Genomic DNA, 26,258 nt, shown 5'->3' on the forward strand with positions numbered 1-26,258 from the left:
GAGAGTTGATATTTATAGTTTCATTTACTAAAATGTCTTTTGTTAAGTTTAGAAAAAGTTTACAGGCAATCTTAATGTGGATTATGCTTTTTCATATTCTTCTCTCAAAAGTATGGTCTTAAATTATTCAAAAGTTTCATATTTTTCATTTTGTTTTGCTTTCATAGCAACTTTATGAGATCATTTTATAAATGAAGAAACATTAAATGATTGATTCTAAGATTACTGTCAGTTAACTGTGGCATTCAATTTAGATGTGAAGTCTTTAAAGTCTTGCCTAGTATTCTACTAAGCAATTCTTCAAGTCAAGAATTAGTGCCCCAGCTTGGGCAGTACTGTCTATCAGAATTTCCAGTGTGTGATCACGGATGAGGGGAACATTTGGAGGGCGTGATGCACACCCTTGAGGATCACTGAGGTCAACTAGCTTGGGGCATCATGCCTGGCATGTTGTTCTTTTTTCTTTTTTAGGGACAGTCTCACTCTGTTGCCCAAGGGGGAGCGTAGTGGTGTGATCTCGGCTCACCTCCGCGTGCCAGATTTAAGGGATTCTCGTACCTCAGCCTCCCAAGTAGCTGAGATTACAGGCCCACGCCACCATGCCCGACTAATTTTTGTATTTTAGTAGAGACGGGGTTTCACCATGTTGCCCAGGCTGGTCTCAACTCCTGGCCTCAAGTGATATGCCCGCCTCAGCCTCCCAAAGTGCTGGGATTACAGGCATGAGCCATGCGCGCCCCATGGCATGTCCTTGGCTGATTTTCATGTCAGGTATATAAAAGGTTAACAGCTGTCATTTCACTTGTCCAAAATTAGAGGGCATCTTACAGTTCTGGAGGTAAGAAAAAGAAAAAAAATTAGAGGGCAAAAGAGTCTATATCCTCCAAAAACACATCCGTGACCTACTAATGGTTGAGATTAGCTGGGTTAGTTCAGTTTTCTTTAATTTAGTTCTCAGTATAGAATGACAGCAAGAGATTAATGAACAGAAGAGGGAGAACTTGCTATGCTTCTACCTCATTATAAATACTGTAATCTTTTAGAGTAGCTTAAAGGCCAAGAAAAGAAAACACTGACACACACACACACACACACACACACACACACACAAAAGTAAGGTTAAGGGCAAAAAGGCAAGCAAGCTTCCTAGAACTTCCCAAACAGCTGGATCTAGCCATCAGATTATTCTATCTAGCATAGTATTAGTTAAAGCCATCAAGTTTTTTAAATTGCTTCCTGCAAAATTAGGCCTAAAATAACTTGCATGCAGGGAATGTTACATCGAATGTTCTCATTTTGCCTATTGGGCTTGCTGGGCGCCATCTGCTGGCCTTTTGGACACAGTGTAAAACGGATTCTTTTTGGTCTTAATTGCTGTTGTGATTTGAAAAAATTGTAATTTTTAAAAACTTCCACTGAATGTAATTTAATCATGAGAAGAACATTAGATAGAATATTAAAAACCAATTAGCCCAGCTCTTGCGATAATGAAACTTTATGAAGTTTACTGGAATTGTACTATGCCTTTTCTTTTACAATGACAATGTTGGCTTTAGGTATTTGTGAATTCTTCATTTCTGAATTCTCATCATCAACATTAAAAAGTTATTTTTTATCCTCAATTTTTAATACAGCAGTTTGAATTGTGGCATTTTTTCTGTGTACACAATAGAAAAGACTGCACGTGGTCTTCAACTGTGCTATGAAATGAACTGACATGGTAAACAGAACAATCGTTTTCCTTTTTCTTTTCCAACTATATCACCTAAAATAACACTCATTTTGCTGGACTTCTCCAGTCTTGTAAAAACACACACCCCAAAAACAATACTGTAATTCTTAATGAACCCATGGATCATAATTGAGTTCTAAAGTTTCCATTCTGCAAATCCTACCACCTTCCCCACCAAACCATTCAAGGTCAGCTTGACCTATATCCAAGAGCTGGGCTGCTAACAGCATAACTGAGTCAGGAGTGGATCTGCAGTCAGAAGGCCGAAACAGGTATGCGTAAGTATCTTATGTCTTTTGCTATTCCTCCCTGCTCATTGCTGTGAATTTAATGTATTTGTAAATAAAAAATATACTGAAAGCATCATAAGTCTTATATGGGGGTTTCACTAATTGTAGGCAGTCTCAAATATTAAGCAAGTGATTAACAACTAATGAGAAGTGAAAACTAGCTTACCAGCAAGCTGTGGTTTATCACAATGGTTGTAGTGGTTTATAGAGTTGTCTGAGAATCCTGTCCCCTTTCACTGTTTTTACACCCTGGCTGCCATTTGATGCTGGTGATTGGTGGAGGAGAGGGGAGTAGGTATCATGCAGATAGCCAGATTGTTCCAGATCAGATACCTAGATGAATGGGCCTTTAGTGCTACAGCAAACACTTTATGTTCCTGGTATGTTCTGAATCCCTAAAGAGCCCATTTCTACCCTTCATCATTTTCAAGATTTTAATTGTATGCTCCACCTTCATTTCTGCAGATAACCTATTGGCCAGAGGACATTATGGCTCTTTAGGTATGAACACCTCTAACTTGTTGTCCCCTTATGTGCACCTTAGCTCTCAACTAAATCTTCTTTCAGCTGGGCGCGGTGGCTCACGCCTCTAATTCCAGCACTCGGGGAGGCTGAGGAAGGTGGGTCACTTGAGGTCAGGATTTTGAGACCAGCTTGGCCAAGATGGTGAAACCCCATTTCTACCAAAAATATGAAAAATTAGCTGGATGTGGTGGCGTGCACCTGTAATCCCAGTTACCTGGGAGGCTGAAACAGGAGAATCGCTTGAATCCAGGAGGCAGAGGTTACAGTGAGTAGAGATCGCGCCATTGCACTCCAGCCTAGGTGACAGAGCAAGACTCCATCTCAATAAATAAATAAATAAAACTCCTTGCCTGCTGTCAGAAGAACTGGTATTCCTATTACCTGTGTTCCAGTCCCATTTTCTACTGTATCTTTGGGGTTCTAACTTCATTATCCCCTCTCATCTACCTCCAACCTTCCACTCTTAAGGGCCTTTCTCTTTTGCATAACTATGACCATTTTTCTCCACTGAAGAGTCAAAAACAAATTCCCTAAGGCAACTGCCCTTTACCATCTTCCTTCCCAGTACTACACAATCTCTTTCCTTTCAAATAATGCATCTTTTCCTAGTCACTTCCCATTCCATCTTCAAACCCAAGCAATCTGCTTTTGTTTCATTCTCCATGGAGTGTTCTGACCATAAATATCACCAATCCTTCCCCTTACATAATCTCTCGGTAGCCTTTTGATGTGTTCTTGAGACTCCTAAGTACTCAGGACTCTATACTGTTCCTTCTTAGTCTCCTTTAATAGCCTGCTGGTTTCCATCCACCTATTCATCCTTATCAAAGATCTGTCTTTGGTAGTGTTTGTTTCCTGGGCGGTCTCATTCAATCCCCAAACTTCTATGATCATGCATCCACTCTGGCTCTCACACGTTCATCTCCAGCTTAGACCCACATAATAAACTGCTACTGTACACCTTTGAACTAACCGTCCCCACAAATAGTCTCAATTCATCTCATATAAAAATAAGTCCTCTTTCCCTCCCAAACTGCTGTTCCACCTGGATTTCCTGTTTCGTTAACAAAAAGCATTATCTACTAAGCCATTCAATTCAGAAATCTGGATATACTGGACTCTGCCCTTTTCCTCATGCTCCTCCTCAACTCACTCAGCACATCCTGCCATTTGACATAAGTGTTTCTTTACATAATCCCTCCCCACTAGGGTCACAGTCCAGACCCTCGCGCCCTCACATGACCTCCTTGCTTCGATTCCAGTAGTTCTCAAAGTGTGGTCCTCTCAACAGTGCCATTAGCAACACCTGAGAATTTATTAGAAATGCAAATTATCAAGCTGCCCCTCCTGACCTACTGAGTCAGAAACTCTAGGGTGGAGTCCAGTAATCTGTGTTTTAATTAATTCTTTAGGTAATTCTGAAGCTAAAGTTTGAGACCCACTGTTCCAGTCTACATCCACTAATCCATTCTCTACACTTTTAATATAGCCATCTTGCAAAAAACAAAAACAAAAACAAAAACAAATCTGGTTGTATTCCTGCTTTGCTTAAAAGCCTTTAGTGACATTTTTGACTAGAGTGAAATCTAAATTTCTTAGTACAGCAGAAAGAAAAATCCACTAGGATCTAGATCCTGCCTACCAGTTTTCAGAAAGTCAAGCACTTTAAATCATTTTTGTAAGAATGCATTGTCATGTAGTGATTAAGGGATGAGCTGTGGACTCATACCACCTGGCTTTGAATCTTCACTTACCACTTTACAACTGGCTGTGTGGCCTTGGATGAGTCACTTAATCTCACTGTGCTTCAGTTCCATTGTGTGTACAATGTGAATAATAACATCCATATCATAAGCTTGCTGTGCAGTTATCACAACACTTGGCACTTTGTCTGGGCTCAGTAATTGTTAGCTATTATTATTTTGATTATGTCAAAAAGAAAAAAAACATTACTGGAATTAACCTGTAGTATAGCAAGAACTGGAGAGGATTAGAATTAATGCCCAAACTAAGGGAAGTGGTCCCCATAAAGGAAGGCCCACTTCTCTGGGCAGTTTCAGTTAGTTAGCTAAGAATAAAAATACCCAGTCTCAAAAGAGAGGTTCAGAGGTCTTTGGGGTTTGACTAGGGTAGTGAATCTCGTAATTAGATTCTAGGATATTATAGGACAGATAACTGTCAAGCTTCTAAAGTGAGAGCCAGGAAAGCTGTGAAGGAAGTCAGAAAACTGATACAGAGCAAAGAAGCAAAGACAGGGTGAAAAATTTCATGTTTGTTTCTCTAATAACAGTTAATAGAGCAGCCAAGTGATCAAATGTGAGAATCCTACAATGACTGAAACTTGGTCTACATTTTCAGACACGCTGTTGGTCTGAAACAACGTTTTACATAAGAGCAAAAGCATTGAGTAATGGGGAGAATCAAAGTCTAACCTCCATCACAAATTAGTTATGGTCTTGGACAAATTACTTCTCTCCTGCCTCAATGTCATGATCTGAAATAGGGGGCCACATTATGAAAAGAACTATATATATTCATAGCTTAGTACAGTGCCTAGCATGTGGGAAGTGCTCAATACACGGCAGCCATTACTTTTATTGGGAGTATATTATCTTATACGAATCATATATAAAAATAGGCACCCCTGGAGGTTCCTGCTTGATCAAAGCAATTATATATTATCATCGAATATTTTGACTAAAATTGGGTTCCAACTTATAAGGTGAGGAAATGCTATAAAGACAAATCCAAACACAGTCATGTATCCCACATTCACAATATTTAGGGATTAGCAATTTTCACTTCAAATATGTACAAGATTAATTCTATCCAAATGCTCACTTAGTGTCTATTAGGTGCTAGCAAGACTACTAGCCTCAGGGGGGAACTACCAAGAAGAGTAAGGCATGATTCTTGTCCTCAAGGAGAATACAGGTTTGAGAAGATAATGGGACAATCTTAATAAAACATAACTCAATGCTGTATAGGGTCAAAAAACCAAACCAAACCAAACCCGCACAAAAAACTGCATAAAGTCTTTACCAAGTTGACTCATTTTTCAAAATCATAGTTCTCATTTTTTCCTCTATTCTCCTCTGAATTAGTCTCAATCCATTTTTACTTACTCCATCTTTAGTTATGGCAGGGAGTCAAGATCTAGAAAAACTAGTCACTGCCACCCACGATAACAGAAGGTAGCAGCCACTTGTCTTCTCTGATATATTCCTAGTGCGTAGCAGAAAAGTAGAGATTCTTGTCCCCTTTGGTCCACAGAGGATGGCTTATTCTTCTGCTTCAGCTCTTAGTTCAGATGTCACCTACTCAGAGAGCCTTTCTCTCAGCACTCAACCTAAAGTGTTTTCCCTCTCCCTCCCCATTATTCTCTAGCACATGTGTTTCCTTCAAAGCCCTACCTTTGTGATGAATGCTGTGACGTGCCACCCTGACCCCCCTAAGGAATGAAAGGCTTATTTCCCCAGCTCCTGGAAGTGCTGAGACAGACCTCGGCTGCCAGCCTCCGTCCATGATTGACTTGGCTGAAGAGAATTGAAGTTAGGCCCTTTCCAGGGAAACAGACATCCAACGACAGATCAATCAAGGGGTATAAAAGCCTGGCCCTTCTCTTCAACTTTGAAGGGCCAACCCAGCACTAGAGTTCCTGTGGGACTGGTGGAGAACATCCTTGAGACTTCACTGCAGCTTAACTTTTTCTATTGCCCAATCCTGCTTCCTTTCTTCCTTGGTAATCATCCAAAAAGTCTTCTCTAGTAAATGTCCTGCCTCTAAATCTCCTCAGAGTCTGATTCTCAGGAAACCCAACCTAGGACAATCTAGAAACATCTTGCTCAATATCAATGCGCAATCACCCCTCAGTATTTGGGGGATTGCATCCAGGACCCATGATAGATACCCAAATCCAGATGCTCAGGTCCCTGATTTAAAAATTGTGTAGTAGGCCAGACGCCGTGGGTCATGCCTGTAATCCCAGCACTTTGGGAGGCCGAGGCGGGTGGATCACCTGAGGTCAGGAGTTCAAGACCAGCCTGGCCAACATGGCGAAACACCATCTCTACTAAAAAATACAAAAACTAGCCAGGTGCAGTGGCGGGTGCCTGTAATCCCAAACTACTCCGGAGGCTAAGGCAGGGAGAATTGCTTGAACCCGGGAGGCGGAGGTTGCACAGTGAGCAGAGATCCAGCTTCAGCCTGCGCGACAGAGCGAGACTCTTTGTCAAAAAAAAAAAAAAAAAAAAAAAAAATCAAATCGTGTAGTTTTGTACACAACTTGCCACCTCCTTCCATGTACCTTAAATAATCTCTAGGCTACTTATAATACCTAATACAACGTTAAATGCTATGTAAGTAGTTGTTACACTGCAGTGTTTAGGGAATGACAAGAAAAAAGGTCTGCACGTGTTCAGTACAGATGTAACCATCTTTTTTCCCCCAGAATGTTTTTATTTATTTATTTTCTTAAATAGAGTCTCTGTCGCCCAACCTGGAGTGCAGTGGCGTGATCTCCGCTCACCGCAACCTCCGCCTCCAGGGCTCAAGCGATTCTCCTGCCTCAACCTCCCAAGTAGCTGGGATTACAGGCGTGCGCCACTGCGCCCGGCTCATTTTTTTGTACTTTTAGTAGATACCGGGTTTCGCCACGTTGGCCTGGCTGGCCCCAAACTCCTGACTCAAGTGATCCGCCCGCCTCGGGAGCCTAAGGTGCTGGGATTACAGGGGTGAGCCACCAAACCCCGCCGCCCCAAAATATTTTCTATCCGCAGTTGGTTGAATTCACACATGCGCAACTCATGGATAGGGAGCGTATTGTTTCTCCCCCATCACTAGAACATGGAGTCAGGACCGTGCAAGTCCGTCTTGGTCACTGCCGTATCTACTAACTCGGCAGTGCTGTAGACACGTGTATATCTGTTTATGGATAAACTGAAGATGTTAATGAATGAATGAAACCGTCATATTGAGTCTCTGAAACGGCAACAGGATTTGGGTATGGTCTTATCGGGGAGGGAGACGAGCATGACCTTAGAGGGTCATCCCTACAAGGTCCACAGCCCTGCAAGCCCCGCGGCTGCTTTCACGTAGGTGGCAGGGCCACGCTGCACAACGTCTCTAACGCCGTCGGAGGGCGGCCCCCACCTCCCGACAGCCTGGGGTACACCGTGCACCCTCCAGACAGTCAGGGGCACACGGAGCCCCTCCCAGCGAGGGAGGGGACGGGGAGTCACAGGTTCGGCGTAGAAGGCGGCAGCGCAGGTGGGAGCGTGGTGAGGCGCCACTCCTCCAGCTCTCCCCACCGGCGGAAAGACCTCGCCGCCCGCATCCGTGCCGACCGCAACATTTACCATCGGCAGCTATTTCAGAGGTCGGTCTTTGGCCTCCTACAGAGAGCCAGCCTCCTCCTTATCCCCGCCCTCAAATATCCTTCAGTGAGGACACCGGTGACCTTTGGGGGTGGAGAGGGAGGCGCCTACAAGCCCCTTCCCCTCTCTTCGGCCGGACACAAAGCGGGCTTTTCCACCTAAAGTCCCAGCGCTCTCACCTGCCCACCAGCCGTCGCGCCGCCCCAGGCCGCCACCGCCAGAGGCCCCAGAAACAGATCTCAAGCAGTCGCTGCTGCCGCGGATCCCGGCAACCTTCGCGTCGCGCGAGGGCACGGAGCACGCGCAGCTCTGCGGCCGGCGCCGGGCCGCCCCCACTCCGCTTCTCCGGGTTTTCCGTGAAGCTCCAGCCAACTGCGGCCGTCACCGGAAAAAACGGGGAGCGAAATTTATTCAGCGTATATTCCAGCAAATTGTTGAAACTGAAATTTTAAAAGAACGCATAAAATTTAAATAACATATCAAAATGGCACAGCTTCTGCCTTTTGGTGAGCGTTTAACAATGATTTATTGAATGAAAGAAAGAAATAGTCCACGGCGCTCTGCTCTCTGTCCTGACATGACCAATCACAAAGCGCTTGGATTTGTCGCTCAGCGCCAGTATCCCGCCTCTCTGTGCGGTTGTCTGGAAAATCAGGATTTTTACCCACCAGTAACTCCCGGGATCGGGTTTGGAAAACGGACATGCGCCGTGAGAGCTAGTTGCCTTCTACTAAAGCATCAGCCCACAGTCCTTCCTGAGGGCTTACAGGGAAGCGCGGACTTTTACAGCTCGTACTCTTCACAGATTAGATAATTCACCTGGCATTTCCCCATCCTGCTTCTGGGTTCCAGCACAAACCTTTTATTCTCTTTTAACATTAAAAAATATATAGGAAGTTATGTTCAAACATGGCTATTTTCATTAAAATTTATCCGGCACTGTGAAAGCTACCTTTCCTTTCCCACAATCTTTCGCACCGAATATATGTTCCATTCTTGAACTAGTCATTTTCCAATGTTAAGAAATCATACCACAGAAAAGCGTTTTTTTTTCTCTCGGTCAGTTCAACTGCCTAGCACCGTGAGTTACCATGATTCGTTACTTGCTAATCAGAGTCATTGGGTTCCCAGCCTTTAAGTAGCCTGCGTCCGGCGCCATTTTTGTTTTGGGCCCACTTTGAAAGCCGCGATATTCTGAACAGAGGCCATTTTTCTTTTGGGCAGATTCCACGGGCCATCGAAGTGTTTCGCTGCCATCTTAAATCCTGGCTGTGGCCTCAATCCAGCAGCGAAGCTGCCCAGGTTATTTTGTGTTTGGGCGGCGGCTGAGTTCCCAAACGCGCGCGGAGACCCTGGGAAGGAGGAAGTAAGCGCGAAAGTGCTTCCCTTAAGCTTCTGAAGGTTGGCTGCAGTTCCGGCTACCTGTGTAGTCCGGGTGTCCACAGCCAGGCACTACTCCGCCAGTGACCCTGGACAGTAACAAAACATATAAAAGCCCGAGCCCAAACCCCGCCACCATCATAGGTAAGCACATGGACCTCTGACAACCTCAGATGTTCTTTCAAGTGAACTGAACTGTTTGCCCATCTCCTCCCTCCTGGTTTTTTGCTTTGATTTTTTGAGACTTTTCCGAATCCTTCTCCCTGTACTTCCACCTTTCTTCATTGTTTTCAAAAAGCCAAAAAGTTGCTAAACATCAGGATGCCATGAGCATGGGCATTACGGTGGAGATATTATTCAGGAAAGTTAACTGTCTTGGACAAAGGGAATGCAGTAGATGGGCCAGGTATTTGTATCAAATCATGGCTACCTGCATCCAGCAGTACAAATACCTCTCCCTTCCCAGACATTTTTGGAGATGTGAGGTAAATACAGATTGCGTTTGTATATACTTCCCATTCGTTCATTTATTCAGTGCATTTCTTGAGTACCTAATTTGTGCTAGGCCATAAGGATTCAGGAGTTAGCTAAAAAAAAATCCATTAACTCATGGAGCCTACATTTTATCACCTTGACATCTACTAGGTTGAGACAAATAACAGTATTTTGTGGTTCTTAGCACTGCTAGACTGTATAAACAAGTATTTGCTTTCTCCTTCCCCTGAACTATTTTTTTTTACTTTTAGTTTTTAATTTTTTTGGCCGGGTGTAGGAATTAATGGTATTGACACTTACTTCTTGGATCCTAGACATAACGATATTTGTAAGCCAGTTGGCTAGCGTTAAAACTAATATTCCAGTTACTTAGGGCCTTGTTGCTCCAAGTTCGTTTCACCTACCAGCAGCATCAGCATCCCCTGGGAGCTTGTTAGAATTACACTTCATGCCTCTCGCCCCAGAGCTGCTGAATCAGAATCTTCCTCAAGAAGTGTACCTTAAAGTTCAAGGAACATTGATTCAGGGCATGGGCTAAAGATACAGCCCTTTCTTGCTTTTTTTTTTTTTAGATGGAGTCTCGCTCTGTTGCCCAGGTTGGAGTGCAGTGGCGCGATCTCGGCTCACTGCCATCTCCGCCCCCCGGGTTCAAGCAATTCTCCTGCCTCAGCGTTCCCAGTAGCTGGGATTACAGGCGCGCGCCACCACCCCCGGCTAATTTTTATATTTTTAGTAGAGACAGGTTTCGCCATGTTGGCCGGGTTGTTCTCGAACTCCTGACCTCAGGTGATCCACCCGCCTTGGCCTCCAAAGTCCTGGGATTACAGGCCTGAGACACCACGCCCGGCCTGGCCCATTCTTTATTCAACCCGTGCTTCTTAACTAGATTCACAGTGTATTATCAATTTATTGCATGTTCTAAATGCAGTGGATATTTGACAGGTTTTTCTGTGCTTTTAGTTCATTGACTTGATGTTAGGGCGTCAATTTAGCTTTCCAAAAAGTTGAAAAGAGATTTTGTCATCCCAATATACTTTTATGTAATTTCTGTTATAACATCTGAAATGTAGGGTTTTCTCTGTAAGTCTTAGCATCCAATTTACCACTGGTTTGCGTTTTTTTTTTTTTTTTGAAGTTGTTTACTGTGCTTCTTGCTTTCTCATATCTTGTATGTATATTTGTACTTTTAATTTGTTAAAAGTTGAACTCAAAAGTTTTCATGTGGACAGCAGTTCAATACTGACTTGGAAAACCTTGGGCCTTGGTTTACCAAAGCTTTTTGTGGCACCTTGCTTTCTTCTGTCTTCCCATTTTATTTTATTTCTTTTATTTTTATTTTTTGAGACAGGGTATAACCCTGTTGCCCAGGCTGAAGTGCAGTGGTGGGATCATAGCTCACTGTAACCTCCAACTCTTGGGCTCAAGCGATCCTTCTGCCTTGGTCTGTCAAAGTTCAGGAAAGCAGGCATGAGCGACTGCACCCAGCTGCCTTCTGTCTTTCTTTAATGAGAAGACTAAATCAAGAGTTCTCAACCTTGGCTGCACGTAACAATCACCTGGGAGCTTTAAAAACAGACTCCAGACCTGTATCTGCGGAGATTGAGACCCTCTGGATGAAATTAAAGAGCCAGTAAGGAGTATGAGAAAACAGAAACAACTTTTACGTTTTATGTTGCTATGTTAGATTTTCTCTCCCTGATGGTGTTACTTAAAATAATTGGGATTTTGAAAACCATGAAAAGATCTGGATTAAGAATGTAAGGAACCAGCTTCCCAGTAACTGGTCAACTTGCCAATTATTTGCTCTGTGTCCTAAGAAAGTTGTCCAGCCTTTCTGCTTCTCCTCCCTCCATCTATTAATTGGGAAAAGAAAATAAGGCCACTGTTGTTTTTTATTTAGTTTCATGTGGTGTTGCCAATTGTAGTGAATGTTTATATTCTGTGAGTGTGAGAAAGAAAAGTATTTTACAAGTACAATATTCATTGCTTCTAGTGTTAACATACCTCATATTGTGTGTGGCAGTAGAGCATGATGGGTTAGGAAATTAACTCTAGAGCTAGACTCCCTGGGTTCAAATTCTAGCTCCTCTACTAATCAGCTTTGTGACCTTGATCAGATAACTTATCCCTTCACTACCTCAGTTTCCTCATCTATAAAATAGGGTTGATGTGAGCGTTAGATAAATTCATACAAGAAAAATGCTTGTAATAGTGCCTGGCACATAGTCACAGCCATGTAAATATTAATTAACTATTGTTAAATTTTATGATAATTAAATTTCTGGGCTTTAAGGTTTTGTTTATGCATGCAAATCACCAGGGGAAAGGTATTACAGTTCTGTGACTTTTCAGGATATGAACTTGTTTAGAAAAGAGGGTGATATAAACACAATATACCAGGCCTGGAAGAGGCTTTTTTTTTTCTTTAAGTATTTTTTAAACAGCTTTATTGAGGTATAACTGTTATACAGTTAATGCACATATTAAAGTGTACAATTTGGTATGTTTATGCCAGTGAAACTATCACCTCATCAAGATAATGAAGGTATCCATCACCCCTAAAATTTTCCTCTTGCCGCATTGTCATCCCTCCAGCCACTCCTCTTCCAGGAAACCTCTGATCTATCACTGTAGATAAGTTTGCATTGCATTTCCTAGGTGTGTGTTTTTTGTTTTTTTTTTTGAGATGAAGTCTCCCTCTGTCACCTGGACTAGAGAGCAATGGTGCGATCTTGGCTCACTGCAACCTCCGCCTCCTGAGTTCAAGCAATTCTCCTGCCTCAGCCTCCCAAGTAGCTGGGATTACAGGCTCCCTTCACCATGCCCTGCTAATTTTTCTCTGTATTTTTAGTAGAGATGGAGTTTCACCATGTTGGTCAGGCTACCTGATCAAATGATCTGCCTACCTTGGCCTCCCAAAGTGCTGGGATTACAGGAGTGAGCCACCATGCCCGGCCACATTTCCTAGGTTTTTATCTAACTGCAATCTTGGAGTATGTGCTTTTTGGGGGGTACAGGTTAGTCTGGCTTCTTTCATCATCATCATCATCATTTTTTTTTTTAATTTTAATTTTGTTTTAGAGAGGATCTTGCTGTGTTATACAGGCTGCTCTTGAATTCCTGGTCTCAAGCGATCCTCCTGCCTCAGCCTCCCAAAGCACTGGTATTATAGGCATGAGCCACACACGTCTGGCCATCATAATTATTTTGAGAACCGTCTTTGTTGTTGGGAGTGTTGATAGTTTATTCCTTTTTAATTACTCAGCGGTATTCCACTGTGTAGATATATAATAATTTGTTTACACATTCACCAATTGATGGACATTTGGTTTGTTCTTATTTTTACAATACTCATTCTCACATTGCTTTGTTCTTCTCTAGCTTATTTTAATTAAAAACGTTTTTCTCTTTTTTCATTTTTTTGAGACTGGGTCCCACTCTCAGGCTGGAGTGCAGTGGTATGATCTCAGCTCGCTGCAGCCTCCACCTCCTGGGTTCAGGTGATTCTCGTGCCTCAGCCTCCTGAGTAGCTGGGACTACAGGTGCGTACCACTGTGCCTGGCTAATTTTTTGTATCTTTAGTAGAGTTGGGTTTTTACCATGTTACCCAGACCTGTCTCAAACTCCTGGACTCAGGCAGTCCTCCCACCTTGGCCTCTCAAAGTGCTGGGATTACAAGTGTGAGCCACGGGGGCTGGCCTAACAATTTTTTTAGAAGTTTAATTATTTGGTAATGAAGCCTTCTGTATACAGTGAACCAAGAGGTGATAGTCATAAAGCATGTTTGTATTAAAACTTCACCTTTGCTGTTATGTAGTTTATGAATTAATGTTTTGTGAATGAAACATGGCTTTTTAAAAATGCAAAATGTGTGCATTGACTTTTAAGTGGATTGTTAGTTCTTGACATGTACATGTCTAATCACTTTAAGCTGTATTAAACCTCAAGTCTACTTTTTAGAGATTGAGGACAATAATTCATGCACATGAAGAAACCTATTTATTTAAAGGTAGCAAAGTAGAGATCTATAAAGCCAACCCTATAATTTCATAAAACTCCCCTTTGTCAGGGAGATGGGGAGTACCACTTATATTTTGAGTTGATGTAAGTATATTTCTAAAGTCTTTTTGCTTCTATTATGTAAAAGTGGTTACTTGTGTTTATTTTAGTATTGACGTTTTGTGCTTGAATAAATCAGAGGTGGTTTAAAATTGGATTTGACTCATATTAATTATAGGATAATATATAGAATATGGCTATTACAATATCGTGGACATAGAAATTCATTTGTGTCACTTTTGATTTATCTTCTAGTTAGAAAAGATTGGATTTTTTTTTTTTTTTTTTTTTTTTTTGCATTTAAAAATTATTCCAGACCCAGTGCGGTGGCTCACGCCTGTTATTCCAACACTTTGGGAGGCCGAGGCTGGCGGATCACTTGAGATCAGGAGTTTGAGACCAGCCTTGCCAACATGGTGAAACCCTGTCTCTACTAAAAATACAAAAATTAGCTGGGCATGGTGGCGCACACCTGTAATCCTAGCTACTTGGGAGGCTGAGGTGGGAGAGTTGCTTGAACCCACGAGGCAGAGGTTGCAGTGAGCCAAGATAGTGCAACTGCGCTTTAGCCTGGGTGACACAGTGAGACTCTGTCTCAAAAAAAACCTGGAAACTAAAAAATAAATAAATAAAAATTATTTTTAATTTACGTAAAATAAAATTATTCTTGGGTATGTAGTTTTCAGAGTTTTAATCAGTGCATTGAGTGTTTTGTAACCACTATCGAAATCAGCACATGGAACAGTTCCATCAGCTCCTTCCTCCCCAACTTCCCTTCTGCCACCCCTTGGTAGTACTCCTTACCCCTTTCACCTTTGGCAACCAGTGATCTGTTCTCCACCATAACGGTTTTTGCTTTGAAATGATTAGATTTTAAAACTATTTTATTAATGATTATCAGAACTTTTTTTTCTATGTAAAGGTGACTGGAAAACATTAGTTATCAGAGTTCTTGGGTTACAAAGTGGATTGATCATGTGCTGTTTGCTTGTGCTCTCGTTGTTGGAATGATTCCGTTTAAGAGACTGAGCACCCACTGTGTATCAGGCACTAGGCCCCATAATTACATATCTGATCTCATGTAATCCTTACAGGAGCCATGAAATAGAAACTGCTGTTATTATCCCATTTCAGATGTAAGGAAACCAGAGACTTAAAGGAGTTGAATAGCCTGTCTCAGGTCATACGAAGAGTCAGAATTTGAAGGGATGTGTTTTACAAGAACCTAAGGACGTGCACCAGGTGTGGGTGCCTATGTCTGTTTCTGACTAGGTATTAAATAAAAACTAGATTCAGGCCGGACATGGTGGGGTCACACCTGTAATCCCAGCCCTTTGAGAGTCTGAGGCGAGTGGAGTGCTTGAGCTCAGGACTTAGAAAACAGCCTGGGCAATACGGCGAAACCTCATCTCTACAAAAAATACAAAAATTAGCTGGGCATGGTGGCTTACACCTGTAGTCCCAGCTACTCGGAAGGCTGAGGCAGGAGGATCACTTGAACCTGGGGAGGTTGAGGTTTCAGTGAGCCGTGATCACGCCACTGCACTGCAGCCCGGGCAACAGACCGAGACCCTGTCTCTAAACAACAACAACAACGAAAACCTACTAGATTTTGCCTATTAGTAAAGCATCCCCTGCAGTGGCTGGTGGGGATTTTCTGTGGGCACAGCAGGAAGGGGAGGCTCAGATCATGGGTCAACTGACTAGGTTGAGAGTATAGAGTAACTAAAAGGTAGGACTGTTCCATGGAATTATTCTTGGTAGAGTATCAATGTTTGACTTACATTTAGTGACAAAGGATTTTTAAAAGTTCTAATTTTTTTGTTACTTGCATTATCCTCTTTCCATTGTTGAATCTGACGTGTTTGTTTTTGTTTTTTTTTTTATAAGTAAACTTTGGCATTCAGAATTACCATCTGAATAATAGCAAAAACTAATTCTTTTTTACACTGAAGTTGCCTTTCAGACTTTATCTGAGTGGTCACCAGTGAGGCCTTTGCTCATTTGTCATTTTTCCTTGGTCTTTTGTTAAGTTTGTGATTCATTCCTTGATATTGGTTGTTTTGGTGATAAGATTGGTGCATGTGTTGGGAGAGGACAACAGTGAAATGATTTCTCATTCTTGAATTATAGCTGTAACTTCAGAAGTTCTAGGGCTTTGCCTTTGCTGTTTTCTGTTTCTGTTCCCATAACTAATGAAAGTTTTTTAAGATGATAGAAAGAAGCATAATAATTTCCTAGATAAAATTTGAAATCTGGAGATTAGAAACCTAAAGTTAATTTCTGGTCTATTTAATGAGAGCATTTGCTTGTGACACAGGCCAGCAACACTAGAAAGAAGACAAATGTGAATTTCAGAGTGCCTTAGATTTTCCCACAGAATAATCTAGAGGGTCATTGACTTTCTTTATTAGAGTTTATCTCTGCTTTGTATTTAAGTGACAGGACAACCATGTGATATTGTTTAATCTACTTCCATTCCCTCCCCAAATTAATTTTTTAAGGCTCTTAGGATCTTTCTCACTCCACTAAAAACACACATGTAATCATATTTTTGGTAGGTCATACCCTATCAAAGTCTCCTCTTTGTGAAAGAATGCTTGTTTTCAGGCCTGAGAGAGTGGACTCAAGAATGTACAATAGAAGATGAGGCATCATTTGTAAGTTATAATATACTCTAACTTAGCATACTTACGTAAATTATATACTTTCAGATATTTGGAAAATTGATCTTTTTGGGTTGTCCTACACTTCTTAAAAACAGGCAACAAAATAAAAATGCCACTGAATTAGGCTTGAATTGCCAGCTCTGGTAGCAAAGGCTTTTTAACATTTATTCTGTAAACCTGGTCACTGAGCTTGTTGCATCCTCCTGAAAGCAACTTTGAGGGCCTAGGAAAATAATCATTGAAGATGCATTGTTGCTTTTTTTGTGTGTGTGTGTGCACACTTGCCTTTTAATGATCAGTAAAAAAAATTTAGAAAAGCCTCAGGATGTTCCTTGATGTAAAACTTAATTAAGATAGAAGCTAATAATATCTTTTCCATTTAAATGAATGTTAAAATGCCAGTATTTTAATGACAAAGACATTTATGCACCAAAAACATCATCTTTGTGGTATAAACTTCAACCATACCTCTAATCTGTTGCCCATTATTTTCAATATGAAACACTAGGATCTTCTGGGTATGTGTTTATATGAATTACAACTCTCAGCTTTGGCTGTATGATTATATATAACTGAAGTGGGTGAAATAGGTCCAGAGTGCTTGACCTCTTTTTTGGAAGGCTTACTGTGGAATTTGGAATATAGGGACAGTAAAGATACGTTGGATAAATAGGTATAAATCTAAAAAAACAAAAACAAAAACAAAAAACCACAGTCTGATTTAGTAACATCAATGGACCCAAGTCAGCAAACTTTTAATGCATAACTGTGCCACACCTCAAATATTAAAGAGGAGATGAATGGACCCTGTCCCTGGGAATCTTATAGTCAGGGAGAGGACCAGAGTTAGTTATAATTCAGTGGGCTAAGCATGAGAGTAGAGGTGGTTCAGGTGTGTCCCAGAGAAGGAGCAATTCACTTGGTTCATAGAAGGCTCCAAGAAACAGGTGGCATCTGAGTTGGGTCTCAGAGGATAACTCAACTCGCTTTAGGAGAGGACACTCCACAGTGCAGCATGCATGGGTGAAGGCAGGGAGAGCTGGAGCTGCATGTTCAAGGACATGTGCCAGGAGTTGGTTCTGTGGTGGCATTACAGGTGTGAAGTTGCCTGTGCCATAAGATGGAGGTTTGGGCAGGGGCACTGATGTTGTTCGGATTTGTGTTCCTGAGCAAATCTCATGTTGAATTGTGACCCCCAGTGTTGGAGGAGGGGCCTGGTTGAAGGTGATTGTTCATGGGGGCAGATTTCCCACTTGCTGTTCTCAGTATAGTGAGTTCTCTCAAGCTCTGGTTGTTTAAAAGTGTATAGTACCTCTCTCTTCTCTCTCTTCCTCCTGCTCCAGTCATGTAGGATGTGCCTGCCTCCTTTTGCCTTCCACCATGATTGTAAGTCTCCTGAGGCCTCCCCAGCCATGCTTCCTGTAGAGCCTGAAGAACTGCGAGCCAGTTAAACCTCTTTTCTTTATAAATTACCCAGTCTCAGGTAGTTCTTTATAGCATTGCAAGAACAGACTAATACAAGCACCGACAAAAGGGCTTCTGATGCTGTGGGAAATCCCAGTGAAGAGTTTTGAATAGGGGACTTATGCTCAGATACCTCTAATGTTGGGTTTGGGGATGGGGAAGTACAAGGATAAAGATTAGAGGTACTTTAAGAGGCTGTAGTTGTAGGGGTGTCCTCAGGATAACCCTTTCTTTGGGGTCTGGACCTCCTGGCATCACCATGTGTTTTAGTCTGCCTGTGCTGCCATAACAAAATACCTTAGACTGAGTAATTTATAAACAATAGGAATTTATTGCTCACAGTTCTGGAGAATGGGACGTTTAAGATCAAGGCACCAGCAGATTCACTGTCTGGTGAGGGGTTTCTTTCTTTCTTTTTTTTTGAGGTGGAGTCTCGCTCTGTCACCCAGGCTGGATTGCAGTGGCACAATCTCAGCTCACTGCAACCTCCGCCTCCCGGGTTCAAGTGATTCTCCTACCTCAGCCTCCTGAGTAGCTGGGATTACAGGTGTGTGCCACCATGCTCAGCTAATTTTTGTATTTTTAGTAGAGGTGGGGTTTCACCATGTTGTTCACGCTGGTCTCGAACTCCTGACCTCGTGATCTGCCCACCTCAGCCTCCCAAAGTGCTGGGATTACAGACGTGAGCCACCGCGCCTGGCCTGGGCTTGCTTTCTGCTTCGAAGATGATACCTTCTTGCTGTACCCTCACATAAGGTAGAGAGGCTGGGGAGCTTGTTTGAGCCTTTTTTAAAATAAGGGCACTGGTCCCATTCATGAGGATGGAGCCCTCATTATTTATCACTTTCCAAAGTCCCCACCGTTAATACTATTACACTGGGCATTAGGTTCCAACATATAAATTTGGGGGGATACCAACATGTAGACCATAGCACCATGTTGTGATTTTTCCTTCTCATGGGAGGCGGATGGGCCCATCCATGACTGTCATCTGTTCCATCCCAGATAACAGGCTGTGTGCGTGTAGTAAGGGAAGAGAACATGTGTTCCCCACAGATTCTCCGTCAATTCTTCTGTGTTTAGATATCACAACTAATTGGGTTTTGTAAAAGAATAGTGAGGGACATGCCCCTCAGCTCCCAGAGGATATACAAGTCTCATGGTTGGATGTTGCACAGTGGTTGTCAAGGCCTAAATAACAGAAGGGATGAGAAGCTCTCCTTCCACCCCCTACTGCCTTGCCAGACCTGCAGAGACTTTGTTGGGAGGCAGGGGCACCTTACTCTGGGGACCACCTCTCCCCATTTTTCTGTTGGATTGCTTTTTCTTTTTTCTTTCTTTTTTTTTTTTTGAGATGGAGTTTTGCTCTTGTTGCCCAGGCTGGAGTGCAATGGCGCGATCTTGGCTCACTGCAAACTCCGCCTCCTGGGTTCAAGCAATTCTCCTGCCTCAGCCTCCCTAGTAGCTGGGATTACAGGTATGCACCAAGACGCCTGGCTAATTTTTTAAATTTTTAGTAGAGATGGGGTTTCACCATGTTGGCCATGCTGGTCTTGAACTCCTGACCTCATGATCCGCCCGCCTCGGCCTCCCAAAGTGCTGGGATTACAGATGTGAGCCACCATGCCCAGCCGATGAGATTGCCCTTTTTTTTTTTTTTGAGATGGAGTCTCACTCTGTCACTCAGGCTGGAGTGCAGTGGCGTGATCTCGGCTCACTGCAACCTCCGCCTCCCGAGTTCAAGCGATTCTCCCGCCTCGGCCTCCTGAGTAGCTGGGACTACAGGCACATGCCACTAAGCCCGGCTAATTTTTTGTATTTTTAGTAGAAACAGGGTTTCACCATGTTAGCCAGGCTGGTCTTGAACTCCTGACCTCAGGTGATCTGCCCTACTTGGCCTCTGAAACTGCTGGGATTACAGCCATGAGCCACTGTGCCTGGCTGAGATTTTTTTTTTTTTTTAAACTCAGCCTATTTCCTTAAAATCCATCCAAGTTGCATGTATCAATAGTTTATTCCCTCTGCCTGAGTAATATGCCAGGGTATAAATGTACTGCAGTTTGTTTAACCATTCACACGTTGAAGGATGTCAGGGTTGTTTCCAGTTTGTGGCTGTTAAGAATAAAGTTACTATGATGGCCGGATGCGGTGGCTCATGCCTGTAATCCCAGCACTTTGGGAGGCTGAGGTGGGTGGATCACAAGGTCAGGAGTTCAAGCCCAGCCTGGCCATGATGGTGAAACCCCGTCTCTATTAAAAACATAAAAATTAGCCAGGTGTGGTGGCAGGCACCTGTAATCCCAGCTGCTTGGGAGGCTGAGGCAAGAGAATCGCTTGAACTCGGAGGGCAGAGGTTGCAGTGAGCCGAGATTGGGCCACTACACTACAGCCTGGGCAACAGAGTGCGACTCTGTCTCAAAAAAAAAAAAAAAAAAAAGTTACTATGAACATTTTTGAACAAGTTTTTACGTGAGCCTAAGTTCTCATTTCTCTGGGATAAATTCTGAGGACAGCAATTTTTGGATTGTAGGTAAGTGCATGTTTAGATTGATAAGAAACTTCCAGTCACTTTTCCTGAGTGGCTGTACCACTTTTACAGTCCCACCAGTGATATATGAGAGATCTATTTTCTCTGCACCCTCACCAGCATTTGGTGTTACTGTTTTTTATTTGTCTTTCTGGTAGATATGTAGTGATATCTCATTGTGGTTTTATTTTACATTTTCCCATGGCTAATGATGTCGAATATCTTTTCATATGCTTTTTTACCATCTATATATCCTTCTTGGTGAGATATCTGTTTGTCATTTGCCCATTTTCTGATTGGACTGTTGCTTTTTACTATTGAATTTTGAGACTATGTATTCTAGATAGAAATCCTTTGTTAGATATGGATTGCAAATAATTTTCTCCCAGTTTTAGAAAAGTTTTAATTTCAATATGGCCAAAGCTGTCATTCTTTTTCTTTATGGTTTACATTTTCTCTGTCTAGTTAAAAAACTCCTTTATGATTTTGAGTTCATAAAAATATCCTCTGAAAGGTTTTAGTTTCACACCTTTGAGTTTTTAACCCATCTGTAATTGATTTTTGAGTCTTGTATGAGAGTCCAATTTAATTTTTTCTCAAATAGATACGAGCAGTTGTTTGACCACAGTTTATTGAATGAGTCATCTCTTCATTTCCCACTAATTTCACAGTGCTGCTCCCAGCATGCATCAGTTTCATAAATGCATGCATTGGTTTCTGGTGTGTGGAGTCTGCCCCCTCTGCCTGTTTGTCTGCCCGTTTGCCAGTACGTTAGTTTTTTTACCTTGCATTGTAGTAGTTTTGCAAGCTCCATCTTTTGTTTTTTTCTTCCTTTTCTAGAAGTGTCTTGATCTTTTTTAGTCTTTCTCAGTTTCCCTGTTCAAGTTTGTGTTTGGAGTTGCATTAAATTAGTAGATCAGTCAGAGGATGTCTCGTATATATATTTTTTTCATTTTATTCCTAGATACTTTTTATTTGTGGGATGCTAGTTTAAATGATATTTTAAGTTCTACATTTTCTACTTGTTGCAAAGAAGTTGTTTCTACTGGTTCATCATTAAGCATTTTTTTACATTTTTGTAGATGCTTTTTTTAGATTAAGAAATTCCTTTGTATTCATAGATTTCTAATGTTATCTTTTTATTTTTTTCTGCTTCTACTGAAATGATTATATGCCTTTTTTCTTCTTCAGTTTTTGTTTTTGTTTTTTGAGACAGGGTCTCTCTCTGTCACCCAGGCTGGAGTACAGTGGCATAAACATGGCTCACTGCAGCCTTGAACTCCTGGGCTCAAGTGATCCTCCTGCCTCAGTTTCCCATGTAGCTGGGACCACAGGTGGGGGCTCCACACCTGGCTGATTTTTTTTTTTTTTTTTTTTTTTTTAGAGATAGGGTCTCACTTTGTTGCCTAGGCTGGTCTGGAACTCCTGGGCTCAAGCAGTCCTCCTGCCTCAGCCTCCCAAAGTCCTGGGATTACAGGTGTGAGCCACTGAACCCAGCCTCTACTTCAGTTTTTTAATGTGATGATTTCTGTAGTGTTTAGCCAACCTTGCACTCCTCAGATACCTCACTTGGTTCTGATGTTTGTTTGTTTTTAAGTAGGTTTGCTAGATTAAAATTGCTTCTAGATTATTTCTTCTATGTTTACTCATAGAATTGACTGATTTTTCATTCTTTTACTGCCTTTGTCTGGTTTTGCTATCAGTACTCCATAAAATGAGCGGTGGGATGATTTCCTTCTTACTCTTTTCTCTGGAAGAATTTGTATACTGGCATTATTTGAACCCTGAACTACTGTTGATTTTTGGATTCTAGAGGTTTAAAAATGGAATAGACTATAGTGGTCAACCTTTCCAACTCCACTGTTTTTTTTTGAGGTGGGAAGAATTAAATGCTGAGGCTTAAATCCAAGGGACACTTTGCACTGTACCATGACCCAGTGATTTCATCATTATAGAAACCCTAATCCTGAAGTAGAGGTAATAGTCATTTTATTATGTAAAACAGATGGCTCAAAGCCTTCACACACCGAAGTCCATGCAAATCCATGTAAGAGTGGCTTGGAAAACATCACATTAGCCTTAGTCTCTTAGTTTTCTAGGCCTATCTGATTAAGACTAAGAATGCAGTTAAGAAAGGGACTCAGGCACTCTGACAGCTCTGGGATCACCTGCGAGAGCAGGCAGACGACCCCGCTGGCCTACTGTTGAGCAGCTTTGAGTAGGAGCTAGCAGCTCACAGGGGCAGCGATGTGATTGCCCAGTGTGATGATAACTTTAATTGAGAATATCAGATAAATATTCAATATATGGTATTTTTATGAACATTAATAAAGATTCAGTATATTTTTGGAAAATTTCCCTAAAAACAGAAAAAAAATAAAAAGGTTATATGCATAAGTGACTCAGCTCCAATTATCTGGAACATTTTTTTCACCCAGCAGGCTTTTCTTGAGTACCCTCTAGTGTTAGGCATTGCTCTGAGGGCTGCTCACATATGAGTGTGTACTCCTTCCACCATAGATAAGTATGATTTTACCATATTTGGAACTTAGCAGATTGGCTCAGTTCATTTCAGATTTCAATTCACCATTTAATTCATCCCCAGCACATGCCTAGTGCTGTCATAAACCAAAGAAAAGATGTTTTCTTTATCTGAAATGACTTTAGCAAATATGCAAGCTCAAGGTCTATGCAACTGACTGTCCAGATGTGTTATGGGCTTTATCTTGGTAGAATTCATTTATTTATATTTTGACTATGAAGGGTGCCATATTATGTAGCATAGTAATAAATTAATTCAAACTTCATTTTCATTAACTATAGAGTTTCTTTCTTTCTTTGATTAACAGGAGAGGACCACTACACATGTAGCTTCATTTGAGGTCATACTCTGTGTTGGGAACTTGGACCTTGGCGTGAGGCAGAGGGAGGAAGGTCACACCTACCCTGACAGCCCAATTAGTCACTGACCTTGGCAATTCTACAGGTGACAGATGGTGCTAGTTTGCCCTCAGTGGACCTGACAAGACTCTATCTAGCGCTTGGTTAGGCCATCAGCTGTGAGATGCTGGCCTGGTCCCATAAGTTCTCATTAGGGGAATAGATGGCAAGGCTGGGAGTAGAGGGTCTGTAAGATCTATTTTAGCCCTAAAATTGTGACTTTTTGAATTTCCAAACATTGTGGAAACAAGTGAAAAAGTTACATAACTTGAGGCAGAGTGTGTTATGATATTAAAAACAGACTAAAATATTCAGAATATAGATTTCATTCTTCCCAGGTAGCCTATTTTACGTTGTCAGACCATATTATTTTATATAAAAAATACATGCTTTTCAGTTCCAGATCCCTAGAGATCATTTTTTTGATATTGGACTTTTATGATACTCTTTGAAAAATTCAGAATCTACATCGTAAATGTAGCTGTTCTTGTTTTATTGATAAAAGTAAAAAAAAAACCCACAAAAACAAAACCTTATTGTGAGTTGAAAATGTGAAAATGTAACTGTATTAGTAATATTAGCCATCACAGTAACCTCACTGTAATATGGCTCATTTATGATCTATCCAAGGCAGATATGATGTGAAAGCCTTGCCTTGGCCTTCCACTTGGTCTATCTGTCCTTCAGGAAAAGAAGTACATATGGGAAAACTGGTGTGTAATTAAAAAATAATTGGATCACACATTTTTTTTTACCTGTGATGGTTACTTATTGACAAAACTGTCCCCTTTTTCCTGGTTCCATGTCTAGCTGATCCACTTGAGTATTCTTTTTAAGTACCCTCATCTAGGGACTTCCTTAATTCTTAGCAAGATTATTCAAGCCTGATTTAATGTATTTAAGGTGACTGATTTTATGTTTATTAGACAAAAATAATGTAATTTTAAAAAATTCATATAAAGTTTTCAGGACAACCTTTATATATATTGTTTTTAAACATGTGCCTGGTTTCCCAGGAACTTACTTTTTTTCCACTTACACTTGCGTCTAAATGGGCTTGCTAAGATAAACATCATTAAATATTTTTCTAAGTCATGTGCATTATGTTATTTAGAGAATGGAAATGAATACTTAACATGACTTAGGGTTTGGATAAAGATATTTTTGTCCATTTAAAAAATTAGGATCTCATCACATAGGAGGCAAACATTAAAAAATTAAAAATTAAAATCAAAGGGTACCAATTTCTAAAAAATCACCGTTGACTGAGTAATAATAATTATCAATACTCATCGAAGGCCTAGTGGTTTTTTTGTTTGTTTTGAGACGGAGTCTCGCTCTGTCGCCCAGGCTGGAGGACAATGGTGCGATCTTGGCTCACTGCAAGCTCCGCCTCCCGGGTTCACGCCATTCTCCTGCCTCAGCCTCCTGAGTAGCTGGGACTACAGGCGCCCGCCACTACGCCCGGCTAATTTTTTTGGGTTTTTAGTAGAGACAGGGTTTCACCGTGTTAGCCAGGATGGTCTCGATCTCCTGACCTCTTGATCCGCCCTCCTCGGCCTCCCAAAGTGCTGGGATTACAGGCGTGAGCCACCGCGCCCGGCAGGCCTAGTGTTTTTGGATGTCATTTTATTTAGTCCTTTCAATAATTTTGAGTTAGGTATTATTACTCTTATTTTAGAAATAAAATATTCAGGATACAGAAATAAGTGCCCTTCTTATTTATTTTTTTGAGACAGAGTATCACTCTGTCACCCAGGCTGGAGTGCAGTAGCGTAATCTCGGCTCACTGCAATTTGCGCCTGCTGGGTTCAGGCGATTCTCCTGCCTCAGCCTTGCGAGTAGCTGGGATTACAGGCGCCCACCACCATGCCTGCCTAACTTTTGTATTTTTAGTAGAGATGAGGTTTCACCATGTTGGCCAGGCTGGTCTCGAACTTTGACCCCAAGTGATCCACCTGCGTTGGCCTCCCAAAGTGTTGGGATTACAGGTGTGAACCACCGCACCTGGCCGTGTTTTTCTTGTTTAAAAAAAGGCTCTCAGACTGCGCTGTCCATAATGGTGGCTACCTACAAGTGTCTATTGAGCACCTGACACATGACCAGTCCAAATTGAGATGTCCTAGAAATATAACGAATTTCAAAGTCTTGGTTAAAACAACAAGCATGTAAACATTTTTATATAGCTCACATGTTGAAATGCTAACATGTTGGCTATATCAGGTTAAATAAAATAGATTGGCCAGGCGCGGTGACTCATGACTGTAATCCCAGCACTTTGGGAGGCCGAGGCGGGTGAATCATGAGGTCAGGAGTTCGAGAACAGCTTGGCCAATATGGTGAAACCCCGTCTCTACTAAAAATACAAAAAATTAGTTGGGCATAGTGACGGGCGCCTGTAATCCCAGCTACTCGGGAGGCTGAGGCAGGGGAATCGCTTGAATCCAGGAGGTGGAAGTTGCAGTGAGCCAAGATCATGCCACTACACTCCAGCCCTGGTGACAGAGTGAGACACCGTCTCAAAAACATAAAATAAAATAAAATAGATTATTCAAATTAACTTTATCTGTTTCTGTTTACTTTTTTAAAAATGCAACTACTAGAAAACTTAAAATTACATTTGTGGCTTGCATTATATTTCTTTTGGAAGAGCTGTTCTAAAAATTTCAACAGGCAAATAGTTCCATGCTCAAGGCTTGTGAATTATGGTGTCCTCCTCAACCCCTTTCCTCCATCCTTGTGAGCTCTCTTCACCTTGTTCTTCAGTTTGGGGCAGAGTTTAGTACTTAAGAATTGGATCCA

At 41.7% G+C, this 26,258-nt stretch overlaps 1 protein-coding gene across 1 annotated transcript in view; it reads left to right on the forward strand.

Annotated features, from left to right (window-relative positions):
* Nucleotides 1-8,577: 8,577 nt before the first annotated feature.
* Nucleotides 8,578-26,258, forward strand: part of SLX4IP (SLX4 interacting protein) — a 193,312-nt gene continuing 175,631 nt past the window's right edge. The window contains exon 1 of the mRNA XM_003810570.6: nucleotides 8,578-9,446. The gene's annotated coding sequence lies outside the window, so the exon portion shown is untranslated. The remainder of the gene's footprint in view (nucleotides 9,447-26,258) is intronic.

This window comes from Pan paniscus, chromosome 21, assembly GCF_029289425.2.
Source record: "Pan paniscus chromosome 21, NHGRI_mPanPan1-v2.0_pri, whole genome shotgun sequence".
Taxonomy (NCBI): Eukaryota; Metazoa; Chordata; class Mammalia; order Primates; family Hominidae; genus Pan; species Pan paniscus.